Source organism: Tyto alba, unplaced genomic scaffold, assembly GCF_018691265.1.
Source record: "Tyto alba isolate M040663 unplaced genomic scaffold, T.alba_DEE_v4.0 Super-Scaffold_45, whole genome shotgun sequence".
NCBI classification, from domain to species: domain Eukaryota; kingdom Metazoa; phylum Chordata; class Aves; order Strigiformes; family Tytonidae; genus Tyto; species Tyto alba.
The window spans coordinates 3,397,551-3,414,156 of NW_024881321.1; the positions used below are offsets into that span (position 1 = coordinate 3,397,551).

A 16,606-nucleotide genomic window follows, 5' to 3' on the forward strand; every position below is an offset into this window, starting at 1 on the left:
GAAATATCTCTGTTGATGATTGTTCTGCATAGATGCCATTCTTGATTTGTGAATACCCAGCACCAGGGACTGGGGAAGTGTCTCATATTGACTCATGCATTCCTTCATGGGTTATTCATAAATAAGTGGTGCTATCTAATTCCGGCTAACAAAATCTCCTTATGTAAAATTAATAGAAGCAAAACCCAGAAGGATCTTTCTGCATTAAGAGTCTGTCCCTCAAATGCAGTCATCTGACAAAGCTTAAAAAGAGATATTTCTGACTACTCAGGGTGCCTGCTAAGGAAAAGTGTTGGGCACCCACAGGTGTGAACTACTAGCCTTTCATTCTTTGTTATTGAGAATGGAAGAAACAATACTTCAAGCAGTGAGATTCAGAACATTTTTTCCCACTGTCTGTATACAATATATCAGCTACTGAGACATTACGATGTTTGCCTCTTTTTACTTTCATGTGATTTACAAGAAACATTAAAGCACCCAGAATCCCAACGAGCTTTGTCTTATATTAATAATATGGATATTCAGTGCACCTCTGAGCAAAGCTGAGGGAAGGCAGTCAGGATGAATCAGACTTTGTGTAATACTAAAACTGGCACATTTCTAAGTCAAAAGCAATGTATTTCGAAAGCTCAGACCCTGAGTGGGGATCATTTTGGCAGCACCTCTCACTTTTGAAAATGAACTCAAATCAAAACCAGGTATCTCTCTGCTGCAGATACAGGTGGTCCACTGATTACAAAGGGACTCTAATGAAAGCAACTTCTATGAATTGTTTGCAAAGAAAAGAGCCCTGAAACCAGCTTTTGGAAAAGACCCCCCAGAGAGTCCTGAAGGCAGGGATCAGACACCTCTCTGGGGTGCGGGAGCCCTTGGTTGCTGTCAAAGTGTGTATCAGACAGAGAAAGGACACAAACCTAGGTCCTTCACATGCTGAAAAGGTGCCCTTGGCACTAGATGAGGGGGAGAAACTCTCTTCTGTAGTTTTGTGAACTGAATTCATGGACACTCTCTAGCCTTGTACACTGCTTTTACTGAAATGCTCAGGAAGATGAATACAACATACAATCTACACACAATTCTTTTTCTCTTTGGTTTCACTTAAAACTCCAGGAAGGTTTGGTTGTGAGCTAACACATGCACGTGCACATATACTGAGTTTATTTTTTTCATTCTGCGGTTGAGATAAAATCAAATGATTAAGACAGATATTGTACAGATCATTTCCATCGCTGGTCAAGCTGTGGTTTCTGCAAAGCACGTGGACTAGTTGCAGCTGGGGCAACTAAAGGCCTTGAATGGTCAACACCTAAAGAGACACTCCAGGTGTCATTGTCATGAATCCTCCATCAGGCTGAATCTGACTGAAGTTTGGAACCTGAGAGGATTCTTCTTGGTCTCCGTGGTCTTATGTTACTAATAAACTGGGTGAACTACATGAACAGGAATGGTATTCGTAGTTGAGTTAATCCATTGATGGACAAAGGCAAAGGGAGAGCCTTACCAGGGTATCTCTCTGAAGGTCCCACCTTCCCTTCACTGAGATCTCAAAGTGACAATCGCAAATTTCCTTGTGATCACTGTGACTGGGACAAAAGTGTCAGCCCCTGACCCAGCACTGGATGAACCAGGGGCAGCAGCCCACTGGGGCACCTGCGACCTGTGATGGGCAGCCATAGGTTCTTGATCCGTCTCATAAAAACCCACCAGCAACGCTGCCCCACTGAGTGAGTGCTGAAGTCAGTCAATACCATCAGCATTAGTGTCTGCAGCAGCACATTTCTGGGGAACTACCGCAGTTTCTAGTGCAGCCGAGTGAGAGATGTGTGCTAACACTGCTCTCTCCTGAACTCCGGATGAGCACTCGCAGCCAAAACCCTTTTCAGTGCCAGGGTGCTGAGCGTCCCTGCTCCTGCAGATCTGGCTGCTGGTGCTCAGGGCCAGCCCAAAGACAGCACAGAGCAAGGCTCCCCACTTCTCACTGTTGGCCATTGGGAAAGTCTTCCAAACATGCCGTGGCTGGGCCGTGGCCAAGGCTGAAACCCACACTGCATGAGCCACTTTCAGCTGAGCTTCTCCCATCTGGTCCCTGCCTGGTCCCACTGTGTTGGGCTGTGGAGCAGTTCATATGCTCTCAGTTGGTATGGGGAGCAGAAAGACCAATGAGTGCCTGGTCCACAGTACCACCTGGTGCTGTCCTACACACCCCACTCGTGCTATTATATAGATTTCCTGTCCCAGTTTCAGCAGCCCTGGTGTTTGGATCATCTTCTGCACCTTGTGTTTCCTCAGTGATGACTCCAAGTGCATCATAAAGCAGATCCAGAGATCTCCGAGCGTTACCCAATAACACTACTTGATTTGTCACTTGATTTATATTTGGCATTTGTTTATTCCTAGGTTTTGACTACACCATACTCTATGTCTCCTTCAAGCTAAGCTGAAAACTGTTTTATAACATCTTCCAATGGTAAAAAAGTCCAGCTCAAGCCTGCCCCAATTTTTTTGACTCCTGTGGGAAAAGTAAACTCAACTGCATCCTGTTCTGGGTACCTGACATCCAAATTTAAATACAGATCCTACCTGATCTTACTCAACAGTGCTCATATCCATCAGTCAAAAAACAGTATTCTCAGTTACTAAAAGAAAATGAAACAATCATACTTCAAAGAAAAAAAAACAAACAAACAAACAAACCAAAAAGGTCTACTTAATATCCACACTTATATATTGATTTAGCAGAAGTCTTTTAGAAAAGAGTGCACAAAACACCTGTAGAAATGGGGGCTTATTTTTCCAGAAAGTGGGGAAAGTCAAGGGGAAAACTGCATGATGTCATACATTTGAATAAAAGCATAATATGTACATGGCATAGAATTTAAAATAGTGCTGCCTTAGCAGCAGTGACAAAACACACCAACCACTCCTTTTGATGAATTATGTGTTGCATCTAATTTTTCAGTATATATCCATGACCCATACTCTGGATGATAAAAAAAAAAGAAGTCTAAACCAAATAGTTTCTTAATTAATTCCATTCACTAATGATATATTATTGGAAAAAAAAATTAGACTCATCAACCTTTTCATTCATGACTTGAATAATCTCTCCCTATTAAGCAAGGTTTGAAGAAAGCAACAAACACGTTTGATGAGCCCTGAGGGACAAAATAGAACCGCTGTGACTCTGAGGAAGTGTTGAATTCCCTATGAAAGGCCATTACATCCTGATGTCCAGGCATGCAAATAAGGTGAATGAAGGTAAGAGAAACTCATCTTTCCCAGCAGCACAGTCACACAACAATACATCCTGGAGATCTCATCTATAACAAGAAAACTACCTATCATTTGATGCTGTCAGCATGAAGAGCACTAGAGGTAACTATACTTAATGGTGCCAGATGAAAAGGCGTAGGGAAGGCTAAGCCATATTCATTACTGCTTCAGAAACTGATTTTAGGCCCATCTCAAAACACAGCCCTGATAGCATCTTCCAAAATGATTTAAAACTCAGCCTGTTCTGATTTAAACTTCCATGGTGGTGTTATGCACCATAACTCCCATAATTATTGTCTCTAGAGGGTAATTTTCCATGGCTTCAGGACAGGAGATGTGCAAACAGTTGACTTTTTCAGCTCTTCAGATAACCTGAAAAACTGAGATTGAAATAAGTTGCAGTCTCTGTGTCATGGTTTAGGCCTGATTGGAAGCCAACCACAATGCAGCACCTCTCTCTCCCTTCCCCTCCGGCAATGAGAAGGGACAGAGAGCCAGGCTTGGGGTTCAAGATAGGACTGGGATGGGGGAAAATCCCCCTTTTATGATCACGAGCAAAAGGCAGACTCGTTAGGGGAAGAAAAAAAAGAACATACATTTATTACAGACACTAACAACACATAACAGAGTAGGACAGTGAGAAGCATTGCCCCATCTTGAGAACACCTTCTCCCCATCCCTCCCTTCTTCCCGGGCTCAGCTCTGCTCCCGATATCTCTACCTCCTCCCCCAGCGGCGCAGGGGCAGGGAATGGGGGGTGCAGTCAGCGCTGCCACTTCCTTCATGTTCGGTGAGGGGAGTGTCCAAAACTTGTTACCCCTGCTCCATCGTGGTCCCCCTCTCACAGGAGACAGTCCTCCACAAACTTTCTCCGACTTGAATTCCTCCCATGGGCCGCAGCGTTCCCCACACTGCTCCGTCATGGGTCATTAACTTCCTCCGACTGGATTCCCTCCCACGGCTGCAGCCCTTCCCGAGCTGCTCCGGCGTGGGACTCCCCCACATGCTGCAATCCTCCCAGCGCTGAATTACAGCAGCGGGGCTGCCTTTTCCCATGAGACCCCGGCCTTCTTCGGGCACAGAACCTTGATCAGACGAGCAGGAACAACAGGCTGTAAATCAATGTCTGCTCCACCGTAGATCTTCATGGGTGGCGGGGGGGGCCGCCCTGCCGTCTCCCCACAGGATACAGGGGGGTCTCTGCTCCGGCACACCTCCCCCCTCCTTTCTTCCTCTGTTCCTCCACTGACCTTGGTGTTCATGCAGCTGCAGCAACTCCTCCTCACAAGTCCCACTGCCCGTCACCACGTCCCTTCTTAAATACGTTATCGCAGAGGCGCAGCCGATTGGCTCAATTTCCCAAACAGAAGTGGAGCTGACGTGGAGCTGGGGGAGCTTCGAGAAGCTTCTCACAGGGGGCCGCCCCGATAGCCCCCTCCCCTGCCACCAAAAAACTCCACCACTCACTCAACCCAGGACATTCCACCCCTAAAAAACACAGCCTCCGAAGAGGCTCTCAAAAATTGCCAATGCCAACTGTTTTTCCAGTCGTCATGGCAGGGTATTGGGAAGAGTTTTCAACTAGCAATAATCGCGCCTCGGATTAACCTCACAGGCCACTGCCACTGCGCAAAGCTGAGGTGGAATGTCCTGGGTTGAGTGAGTGGTGGAGTTTTTTGGTGGCAGGGGAGGGGGATATCGGGGCGGCCCCCTGTGAGAAGCTTCTCGAAGCTCCCCCAGCTCCAAGCCAGCTCCACTTCTGTTTGGGAAATTGAGCCCATCAGCTGCGCCTCTGTGATAACGTATTTAAGAAGGGATGTGGTGACGGGCAGTGGGACTGGTGAGGAGGAGTTGCTGCAGCTGCGTGAACACCAAGGTCAGTGGGGGAACGGAGGCAGAAAGGAGGGGGGAGGTGTGCCGGAGCAGAGACCCCCCTGTATCCTGTGGGGAGACGGCAGGGTGGCCCCCCCTGCCACCCATGAAGATCTACGGTGGAGCAGACATTGATTTGTGGCCTGTTGTTCCTGCTCGTCTGATCAAGGTTCTGTGCCCGAAGAAGGCCGGGGTCTCATGGGAAAAGGCAGCCCCGCTGCTGTAATTCAGCGCTGGGAGGGTTGCAGCATGCGGGGGAGTCCCACGCCGGAGCAGCTCGGGAAGGGCTGCAGCCGTGGGAGAGAATCCAGTCGGAGGAAGTTAATGACCCATGACGGAGCAGTGTGGGGAACGCTGCGGCCCATGAGAGGAATTCAAGTCGGAGAAAGTTTGTGGAGGACTGTCTCCTGTGAGAGGGGGACCACGATGGAGTAGAGGGGAATAAGTTTTGGACGCTCCCCTCACCGAACATGAAGGAAGTGGCAGCGCTGACTGCACCCCCCATTCCCTGCCCCTGCGCCACTGGGGGAGGAGGTAGAGATATCGGGAGCAGAGCTGAGCCTGGGAAGAAGGGAGGGGTGGGGGGAAGGTGTTCTCAAGATGTGGCAATGCTTCTCACTGTCCTACTCTGTTATGTGTTGTTAGTGTCTGTAATAAATGTATGTTCTTTTTTTTCTTCCCCTAACGAGTCTGCCTTTTGCTCGTGATCATAAAAGGGGGATTCTCCCCCATCCCAGTCCTATCTTGAACCCCAAGCCTGGCTCTCTGTCCCTTCTCATTGCCAGAGGGGAAGGGAGAGAGAGAGGTGCTGCATTGTGGTTGGCTTCCAATCAGGCCTAAATCACGACACTCTGTCAAATGTCAACTTTGTGGGTTTTTTTTTTGGTGGTTTGTTTGTTTTTTTTTTTGGTTGTTGTTTGTTTGGTTTTTTTTTTTTTTTCCCCTCATTTAAACAATAGATAAAATAATTGTGGAGTAACATACACTTCAGGATCGAAGTGTTGCAATATTTTCGCTTGATTTTGGGATTTTAATTTGTTGAAAAAGCTTCAGGATTAAATTTTTAATGTTTTCGTCTGTCTCTTTCCCTCCTGGGACGAAGACTACTTGCTGAATTTTACTTCTATGTGCAAGTAGCTATGCCCCTCCCTTATCCCTTTGTTCTAGTTGCATTTTCAGGATAGAGAAATACTTCCCTGCTCTCCTTCCGCCAAGTTGCCTGTCCTCTTCAGGGTGGCCAGAAGCCCATCACACAAGGCTGTTGTTCTTTCAGCAGTATGAATCTAATCTGGATCTCCTTGCTTTGTCCTCTAAGCATGTCTCTCCTAATTACTGTTTGGGAGAGGGAGGATGCCTTCCAGCCATAGCTGCCAAGAGTGCGTGGCTATCGCAGTTAGCAACATGATGTCTTCATAGCAGCCCTCACCTAAGGAAGGGACAGTCTTAGGTTTAGCTGGCTGAGAAAGTTTTTTTCTGGTGAGCTAGATCTGATGGACTTTGTCTCTGGGTTAGCTTAGCAAATGGATTGAAGTAGTGCCTGAATGAGTCCATTATCAATGACAGCTCCTGGAGAGTGAGCGAGGGACCAGAAGACTGGAAAAGGATATATATGGGACCTATCTTTAAAAAGAAAAACAAAGGAACTGAAGAACTTAAAAAATCAAACAGCTTAATTCAGTTCTTGGAAAAATTCTGGAACAAACCAAGCAAAAATGAAACTGTAAGCCTCTAAGGAGAGCCTGAGTAACTGTCAATGCAGATTAGTCAAGAGCAAACTATTTGAAACTACTGTATTTAATGAACTAAGGAAACATTGGTATAACACTAGGTGGCCAACCTTTCTACAAAAATAAACAGTTGATGGTTTGTTGTCAAAAAGGAAGAGGTTCCCTGAAGGCTTTAATGAAGTCTGAAATAACCTCAGTGCTGTAGCCTGTTACTTGGATGATAGAGGAGGGAACACGTATTAAGCTGACCTATAAAACAAGTGAGAGACTGTGAGACAAGCTCAGACTCTAAACTTCACAAATTGGGAAAGCGGTATGTGGAAAAAAAAAAAAAAAAGAAAGAAAAGGATGTCATTTAATAATTACAAAATACCATACAGGCAGAAATGCTTAAGTAAATACAGAATGAGAGACAACTGGGTAAGTCAATGGAGCTATGATATTTTACATCATCTCCAGATGTGACCTTTTAATAACACTGAACCCATGGAAAAAAAAAGCACATACAGAGATGTGAGTATTCAAGGGGTAAGCAGAAGGAGTTGATATTAGTCATTATGTCTTTATATGTCATTAGCCATTACCGGATTCAAAGTCTGCAATTCCAACAACAGTAAGATGCTGACACTTCAGCTGGATTGCAGACAGACTCACTTTCAGGACTGATACTGCAATATAGCAGCAAATGCTGAAACTCTTGGACTGACAGAGGTAGTGGTTATTTTGATACCTTCAGATTTCCATGGGGAATGAAATGTCACCGCATTAATTCTGTGGAAAAAGGAAGCTTGCCGTCTGCCAGCATGCAGAGGAACTTGCAGTCTGGACTGTTGAAAGTTTATTCCCCTGCCCCATGATTGTGAAAGAGATCAGCCCATGCAGCAATAACTCCATCCTCACCAGTGGCTGCAGGAACATGGACCTCTCCCTCTGCCCCTGCAGCCAGCAGGAAATGCCCGTCAGTGGAGGAGCACAGTGCACAACTGTATTTGTAACATCTTGAACCAGATGAGTTTAACTACAGCTGCCGTAATGGAATATTACACAATCTCCATGAGAGAGAGAACCCTTTGCTGTAATAGTAGACAGTACTACACCTTCCAAAATACAGCTCCACATACTGGCTCTTCTCCCCACTTCACTCAGCAGTGACCTTCACCTTGCAAAGCCCAGCTGCCTACATTGTGGCTGCAGTGGAAGAATGGATGCCACCCTTTGTTCCCAGATGTCCACCACTCTAAGCAACTGGATGTATCACCTAGACATGGAGCCAGATCTGTTGGCTGCTCTAAGTTGCTCTCTGAAATCCTTGGTGTCCAGTGGTAGCACAGCTTTTCCCAATGCAGAAATGCTTCCTGAATACTGAGAGATACACATCCAACATGGGGAATACTGCAATCAAAACTGATAACATAAAACAAGTAGAAACTCTGGAGAGCAGCACACTTCATTTACTGACAATAGACTACATGATAAAATACAGAAGCAGTAGTGAAAAGCAAGGAATGCAAGGAAGGAGGTAATAGCTAGTTAAAGGTACCAGTGAGAAAATGGCAGAGAGGTGTGCTTCATAGTACCCATGGCAAGAGATTCCATCTATATCTAGGGCTTTTAGGAAAATGACAGAGTTCAAGATCCTTAAGGTGGTGAGGACAGTGTGCAGTAAACTCGCTACCCTGGACTTTGGGATAAGGCCCTAGGGGGAAGGGGGAGACCAAGAAAGCTGGTTAATATTCAAGGATCACGTTCTCCAAGCTCAGGAGCAATGGGACCCAACAAAGAAGAAGTCAGGTAAGACCACCAGGCAGCCTACATCAATGAACAAGATGATCCTGGACAAGCTCAGGCATAAAAAGGAAGCCTACAGAGGGTGGAAGAAAGAACAGGCATCCTGGGAGGAATATAGAGAAATTGTCTGGGTATTCAAGGATCAGGTTAGGAAGGCCAAAGCCCTGATAGAATTAAATCTGGCCAGGGATGTCAAAGGCAACAAAAAAAGCTTTTGCAGCTATGTCAGTGATAAAAAGAAGACTAAGGAAAGTATGAGCCCTCTCTGGAAGGAAATGGGGACCTGGTTATCCAAGATATGGAGAAGGCTTTTTTGCCTTAGTCTTCACCAGCAAGGGCTCCAGCCACACCACCCAAGGCACGGAAGGTAAAGGTGGGGACTGGGAGAAAGAAGAAACACCCACTGTAGGAGAAGATCAGGTTCAAGACCATCTAAGGAACCTGAAGGTGCACAAGTCCATGGGACCTGCTGAGATGCAGCCATGGGTCCCAAGAGAACTGGTGGATGAAGTGGGTAAGCCACTATCCATCATATTTGAGAAGTCGTGGCAGTCCAGGGAAGTTCCCACTGACTGGAAAAGGGGAAACATAACCCCCATTTTTAAAAAGGGAAAAAAAGGAAGACCCAGGGAACTACAAGCCAGTCAGTTTCACCTCCGTGCCCGGCAAGATCATGGAGTGAATCCTCCTGGAAAATACGCTAAGGCACATGGAAGAAAAGGAGGTGATTGGTGACAGCCAACATGGCTTCACTCAGGGCAAATTGTGCCTGTTAGCCCTCCTTCTATCACAACACTCCCTGCTAAAGAGCCCCTCTCCATCTTTCCTGTAGACACCCTATAACTAATGGAAGGCTGCTATAAGGTCTCCCCAGACCCTTCTCTTCTCCAGGCTGAACAATCCCAAGTCTCTCTGCCCGTCCTTATAAGTGAGGTGTTCCATCCCCCTGGTCATGTTTGTGGCCCTGCTCTGGACCCACTCAAGCAGGTCGGTGTCTTTCTTATGCTGAGGGCTCATCTTTTCTCATCCTTGATTAAAAGGTCAGTGAAAATAACCTTGTGGGAATACTGCTAACACAGTAAAGTTTTCTGGTCTTGTAGAAAAACCTATATAAATTATATCTCAAGATAGAAAGTTCCTGTATTAGTGAAGTCGTAGGTGAAAGGTCAGATAGAATTTCTGGCTGTTGTGCCTAGGACTTCTTTTTCCAGGCCACACTGAGATAGGCATAGAGTTTTCTGCTATTGCCTCAGCAGAAATGACTCTTGATTCAGGGCCTCTACATACTTAGTTAACTGACCACAGGTCTGGAAATAACAATTAGTTAAACAATGGATAGCAAAGGAATTTTGCATGTGGTAGAAAGCAGTGTTTGGAAAGGAACAGGTGTGTAGAAGCAAAACTTTTGGACAAATACCTTTCAGATGCTGAAGCTTTTGTCTTTTTGTCATATGAGAGAGCACCTATCTACACGGTTGTTTGTCCTCATCCAGGAAAGACTGGGTGTTGTGCTGCTTAAGGCTGGGCGAGGCAGAAGGTCCCACTGCTAGAAGTTTCTTCAGCTGCTGCATTCAGAGTCTTGATAAAATCAGTGCAAGCCTGGCAATTGGGAACCTTGCAGACGCTGCCAGGTGGGAGCCTGGCAATGCTCCCATTAATTAAAACAGTCAGTCATTTTCAGCAGAACTCACTGCCATTAATGTTTTGCACGCAACCTCCCTTTTCCCCTCACTGCAGTATGGCACGGAGTCACAGACTGACTTTGGTGAGGCAGTGCTCTTCATCTTCACCTTCATTTTACTTGGGAGAGTGTTTTGTAGAAGGTGAGAACTTTTTCAACCTGCTGTTCCTCTGCATTTTCAGAGGAAGCAGCCAGTTTTTTGGTGGTGCTGCCTGACAGCTGCTTCCCCTCAAGGGAATGCATGGAGAGCACTCCTCAGAAAGGCAGCTCACACTGAAGGTAGTATTTTAATGCAAATGCAAAATTTTAAACCTATGTTGATGCTCTTCTGGACCTGAAACTCGAGTGTTTGGGACTGATGGTAGACACGCACTAAAATAGGCAAATCAGCGTTTTGCAACCCAGACCTCTGCAATTCCTGTCTGGTAAGTGATTTCAGAACATCACTTGCAGCAATGAAAACCAGAGTGAAGTTCAGGCTTTAGCCCACAGCAAAGCTCTCACTTCACCAAAGGCAGGCTTACATCCTTGGGGGGAACATGTAAAGAGAATAAACATAGACATAGAATCATAGAATAGTTTGAATATGAAGGGAGCTTTAAAGGTCACTTAGTCCAGTGCCCCCTGCAATAATCGGGGACATCTTCAACTAGATCAGGTTGCTCAGAGCCCCGTCCAACCTGACCTTGAATGTTTCCAGGAATGGAGCACCTACCACCTCTCTAGGCAACCTGTTCCAGTGCTTTACCACCCTCACTGTAAAAGTTTCTTCCTTATATCTAGTCTAATTCTGCCCTCTTTTACTTTAAAACCATTACCCTTTGTCCTATCACAACAGGTTTTGTTAAAAAGCTCATCCCCATCTTTCTTATAAGCTCCTTTTAAGTATTGAAAGGCTGCAATAAGCTCTTGCGGGAGCCTTCTCTTCTCCAGGCTGAACAACCCCAACTCTCTCAGCCTGGCCTCATAAGAGAGGTGTTCCAGTACCCTGATCATTTTTGTGGCCCTCCTCTGGACCCGGTCAATCACGTCCAGGTCTTTCCTGTGCTGAGGGCCCCAGAGCAGAACACAGCACTCCAGGTGGGGTGTCACCAGAGTAGAGGGGCAGAATCATCTCCTTTGATCTGCTAGCCATCTTTCTTTTGATGCAGCCCAGTATACTGTTGGCTTTCTGGGCTATGAGCACACATTGCCGGCTCATGTCCAGCTTTTCAACCACCAGTACCCTCAAGTCCTTCTCCACAGGGCTGCTTTCAATCCCTTCATCCCCCAGACTGCATTGATACTAGGGGCTGCCCCAACCCAGGTGCAAGACCTCATGAGGTTCACATGGGCCCACTTCTTGAGCTTGCAAGTTAGTGCATGGTCTTATTAGTAAGACAATTTTTCTATACTATTTATTTTTAAAGTCTATATTTAAAAGAAATTGGCAATTACCCTTCATCGCAGTAAATGAGGTTGCATGCCCACTGACTGCAGCAATATGTTACTAGCCCAGTGACAAAAGGCAGCTGAACCATGAAATAATGGAGCACACAGAGTTAAGTGAAAGGGGCAGAATGGTAGTTACAGAGATTTTAGCTGCACTATGACAGGGTGAAGGTATGTGAACTGGAGCAAATAGAGCTGGAGGATATGTTTGTGGGACGATTATTTTTAATGCAATGCAAAATATTCAATGACAAGGAAGGAAGTTACACTTCAATGCAATAGAAGATGATTCAGACAGTAACAAAGGTCAGATGAGGAGAATCTGGGAAAAGCTATTAAGACAGATGCCTATGTGATGTCTTTTATCAAGTCCTTGGTTGGCTCTGAAGGAAAAAATGAAAAAAGAGGACCTCCTTTTGGAGTATGAGGTTTGAAAGACTACTATACTAGTCTAAATCTGAGGCAGATGGTTAGGAGGAAAGAAAAAGATACTTGCTGTGATATTTAAGCTTATAAGGAATATAGGGCGAGTTCAGCTTAATGACTATCTAATCAAGGTAGCAAGTCTAGATCTAGAGTTCAACCCAGTCACAAAGGTGTCTAAATCACATTTGTTTAGATGATATTAGGATTTTAAGATGTTTTAATAGCAGTCAGACTTGAATGAGTACTCACAGGCATTGATGGATTAGATATCCAAAGACAAGAGCCCCTGGCACACCCCAGATTTATCATCTCTGGGGAAGTCAGAAATAATGTCCAAAAATGAGCATGTGGAGCTTTAACAAGTGCTTTCGTGTCAGCATTGAGAGTGATGTTCCTGCATCTGTCACATAAGCATAAGAAACATAGTCCATAGAACCAGGAGGTATGAAGATAAAAAGAAATTAAGGAAATGTAGTGTACATTTAGATTCTATTGTAACTCTGCCCCAAGGCCTGATGTCAGTTAATTTCATACATATCTTTCACTTAACAGTACCATCAAAACATATGGGTCAAAATAAATGCTACTTCTAAAACGTTTTTTGTTGTTGTTGTTGCTGGTTTCTTTACCTTTTCAAGCCTGAGCATTTGTATTTTATGTAGTGTCTGATTTAGGAGTCAGGACTAAGCACTTCAGGATTTCTTTGTCCTTCTCCTTTGATTTTTTGTATACAATGGGAAATATGGCTCCTTTGTCAAACTATGTCTACTTTATTTTATTCCAGCTGTCAGGTGAAGGTTGTCCAGCTCTACCAGGTATTGCAGCAAATGGACAGCTCTGGGTCCTGGAAGGCATGAGGGACAGCCATTATATTAGAATTTGTGCTTGAATTACAGTTAATGCCAGCATTTGATGTTATTCTATTGCATGAGCATGCCTACAGAAAAAATATTTTTCTCTCTAAACAGGGAAGTTGGAGACACAGGAATTGTCAAGGAGTAAATGTTTTAGAAGGTCCAAGATCCTAGGGCCCACTTTTTGCAATAGCAAATTGCATCCACAGTTTTGTATCTACAGATTGAAATATTGTAAATCCAAGTGTTGTTTTCTCTCTTCTCATGAATCACACTGTAATGATTTTAACAGCCATACAAGTCCCCCAAAGGTCTCTGTAGCTGGAATGTATGGGCAAATTTGGGGTGCAAAGGAAAAGAAAATGTGTCCATACTCTTTGTGATCTCTCTGCAAGTACTGCTATTTGAAGGAATAGGAAACAGATGCCAGGCCAGGATGCTTTGGATCCAGCTCTCCAACTCTGAGTATTAGTGACTACTACTACAGTAATTCTGTGCTGAATAAAGGGTGCTTGGTACACTTCAGCAAAACACTCCACCTTTCTGAGCTCTGGCTTTGCCAACTCTGAAGGAATTGTGTTTTTACAGAATGTTTTTACACATCATAAATTAAACAGGAAATGGAAAACCCACATTAGAATAAATGAGATCTTTGATTTGAGGAATTGTTGCTACCATACTAAATGTGCCAAACATTTCTTTTTATAAGGGTAGGATCCACTTGTAGTAGCTACTCTAAATTTCCATTGTAACTAGTGGAAAAGAAACTGATTTAATCTGCCAATCACATAATCCTATTAAAGACATTTACAATTGTCCTGGTTTGGGCTGGAATAGAGTTAATGTTCCTTTTTGGTAACTAGAATAGTGCTGTGTTTTAGATTCAGCACTGGGTTTGGTATGAGAAGAATGCTGATAGCACACTGATGTTTTCAGCTGCTACTGAGATGTCAAGGACTCTCTGACTCCCCATGTCCTGCCCGTGCGCAAGGGCACAGGGAGCAGGGAGGGAGCACGGACAGAGCACCAGACCCAAATTGGCCAATGAAATATTCCATATCATGGAACGTCATGCTCGCTATATAGAGCAGGGGTGGTTGAGAAGGGGGGCTCTCTTGCTTCCGGGATTGTGATTTCAGGATCTTGGTATTTCAAGATCACTAGCCGGGAACAGGTTGGGTATTTGTCAGCGGGTGGTGAGCAATTGCATCATGCATTGCTCGTTTATATTTTCTATTGCTGTCATTGTTTTCTTCATTACCATTATTAAACTGTTTCTATCTCAACCTATGAGTCTCCCTTTACCCCTCCAATTCCCTCCCCCATTCCCAGGTTGGGGGGCGAGGGTGGGTGAGCGGCTGCAGGGTGGTTGGCTTCTGACCAAGCTCAAACCATGACAAAAATGTATTGGAGAAATCCCACCTTTAAAATGCTAATGATGGCTATGAAGGCCGTTTAGGGTGACTAGCTCAGACACAAACATCACAGGTTATGAGAGCAGAGTTACCCTCTGACTGACACTTGCAGGAAAAGACTCAATAGATCTGTGGACTTTACACCAAAGAATCCTTCAATTTTTTCCCAACGTTCAAGACCAAAGGTATATGACAAACTGGAAATTAACCATCAAAAATAAAATAAGGTTTAAGCTCAGGATTGGAATACTGTATAGATTCAGCACCAAAGGATAAAAGAAGTACCTGGAGAGAGACATCTTCTGAGCCATAGATGGAATGAGGAGAGAATGGTGGATGAGGATGGGAATGAGAGAGAAAAGGGTTGAGTGTAGAAGTTAAATGTGGTCTTGACCACCTTCTCACTGTGGAAGTCAGCAGTGGGACTTCAAATTTAGTAAACAAGTGACCTTGAGAGAGTGTTGTGATGGGACCCACTGAAACACCAAGGAACAGAATCACAGGTTGAAATATGTAAAAATAAACGGTGCCTAGTTTACAAAAAGGGGCCCCAGTTTGGAAGGGTGATGACACCCTGTTGGAGGCTGTAGAGCCTCAGAACTGGAGCAAACTGGGGGCTGGAGGGATGGAGCAGAAGAGTGAAAGATCAGCAAACTCAGTGAAGAGGCAAACTGTAAACATTTGGCAGTAAGGGCAGAAATGATGATGATCAAAACAAAGTCTATGTTTTGGACTTTGCAAAGTCAGCTGCATGGCTAGGTAAATTCAATAAAAAAAAAGGAACAGGATTTATTCCCAATAAGATAAGGGAATGGGATTATTTCCAGATCTGAAGTTGTATCTGCACACTTTCTTTAAACCTCAGGACATAAACCTGCAGTTTTTCAAACTTCAGGGAGACCACCCCTGAATTAACATGATAAGGGATTCTCAGCTCCTCCAGCAGCACCCAATCTCCTGACCCAGATCCAAGCAGAATAAATGAGCCCTTGCAATAGCCACATCATGTACAGTTTGAATTGTCATCCTTCAGTCCCTTTGCTACTCCAGCAAATTAAAAGTCTCACAGTTTCTCTGGAAAGATTTCATTCCCATTCGGCATGCTTGTCACGGAGGAAGAAAGGCAGCCCTGCATGCCAACAAGCAATCTAGTTCTATTAAATAAACGCTTTTATAATTTTGTATTACCCTGGCTGTGCCAGGTGCCCCTATTCATGACTTCATACAGTGTCCTGAGTCTCTCATCTCAGTATCTCTTGTTTATAATTTTTTTCCACATCCTACGCATTATTAAAGATTTTCATGATGCATAAATCTCACATCTGTCCCTATAATCACCAAAGAATTGTTTGACTCATTAGATGAATGTGGCATTCCAGATAACACCCTAGAATATAGTCTTGTATAATTTGTTGAGGGCATTCAGGTCAACACTGAAGAACAGCTCTAAACTTGCTGAAGCACATTTTTAAGGCTTTCCTGAATGAGGGTCACATTTCTCAATCTCCAAGACATTATTTTATATCACAAATAACTAAAGCCAGCAAAAATCAAATGCTCCTAGGGAGAAAGAGTCCATAAAGCAGAGAATGTGCTAGAAGTTGACTTATGTCTAAACTGTTGTTTTTTCAGATCTGCCCATGCTGTTTAATACATATAATTGCACTACTGGTTTCAGAAGTTACACACACTTTTGTTTTAAAAGCTTTCAATGCGCAATCGACCTGCAAAAAATTAGAACAACAATAGAGTTGTGGTCGTGGAGGCATAGTCTAGTTCTGAGTTTCAGGCTTTTCTTGCATAAGGTGCTTTCTTGATTTGTTCACCTCATCGGTATGGATGATTTCACTCATCTTTTTCTGTAAGATGTAAGATGTGTGATATGTGTTTGCTGAACTGGCTCTACTTTCTCTAACTAGTCACATCACTCCTGTTTACTGTCACTGCACTAGCAAATGAAAGCTCCCAGTGATTTCAGAAATTTTTCTTCTGTACTTTGCAAGCATGAAGAGACAGTGGGAATAGCAGAGACATTAATGTTATTTCCAAAGGACTGTTTTCTACTTTTCTGAGTTTCTGCTCCCAGCAATGAACCACCAAGAACCTCCATGCTTGTTTCCATTACATCCAAATGGG

General features: G+C 44.3%; 1 non-coding gene across 1 annotated transcript; it reads right to left on the reverse strand.

The window, feature by feature from the left end:
• Positions 1-4,777: 4,777 nt before the first annotated feature.
• Positions 4,778-4,913, reverse strand: LOC116965043. The gene has a single exon (XR_004409098.2). It is a non-coding gene; the product is annotated as a U4 spliceosomal RNA (small nuclear RNA).
• Between the last annotated feature and the right edge of the window lie 11,693 nt (positions 4,914-16,606).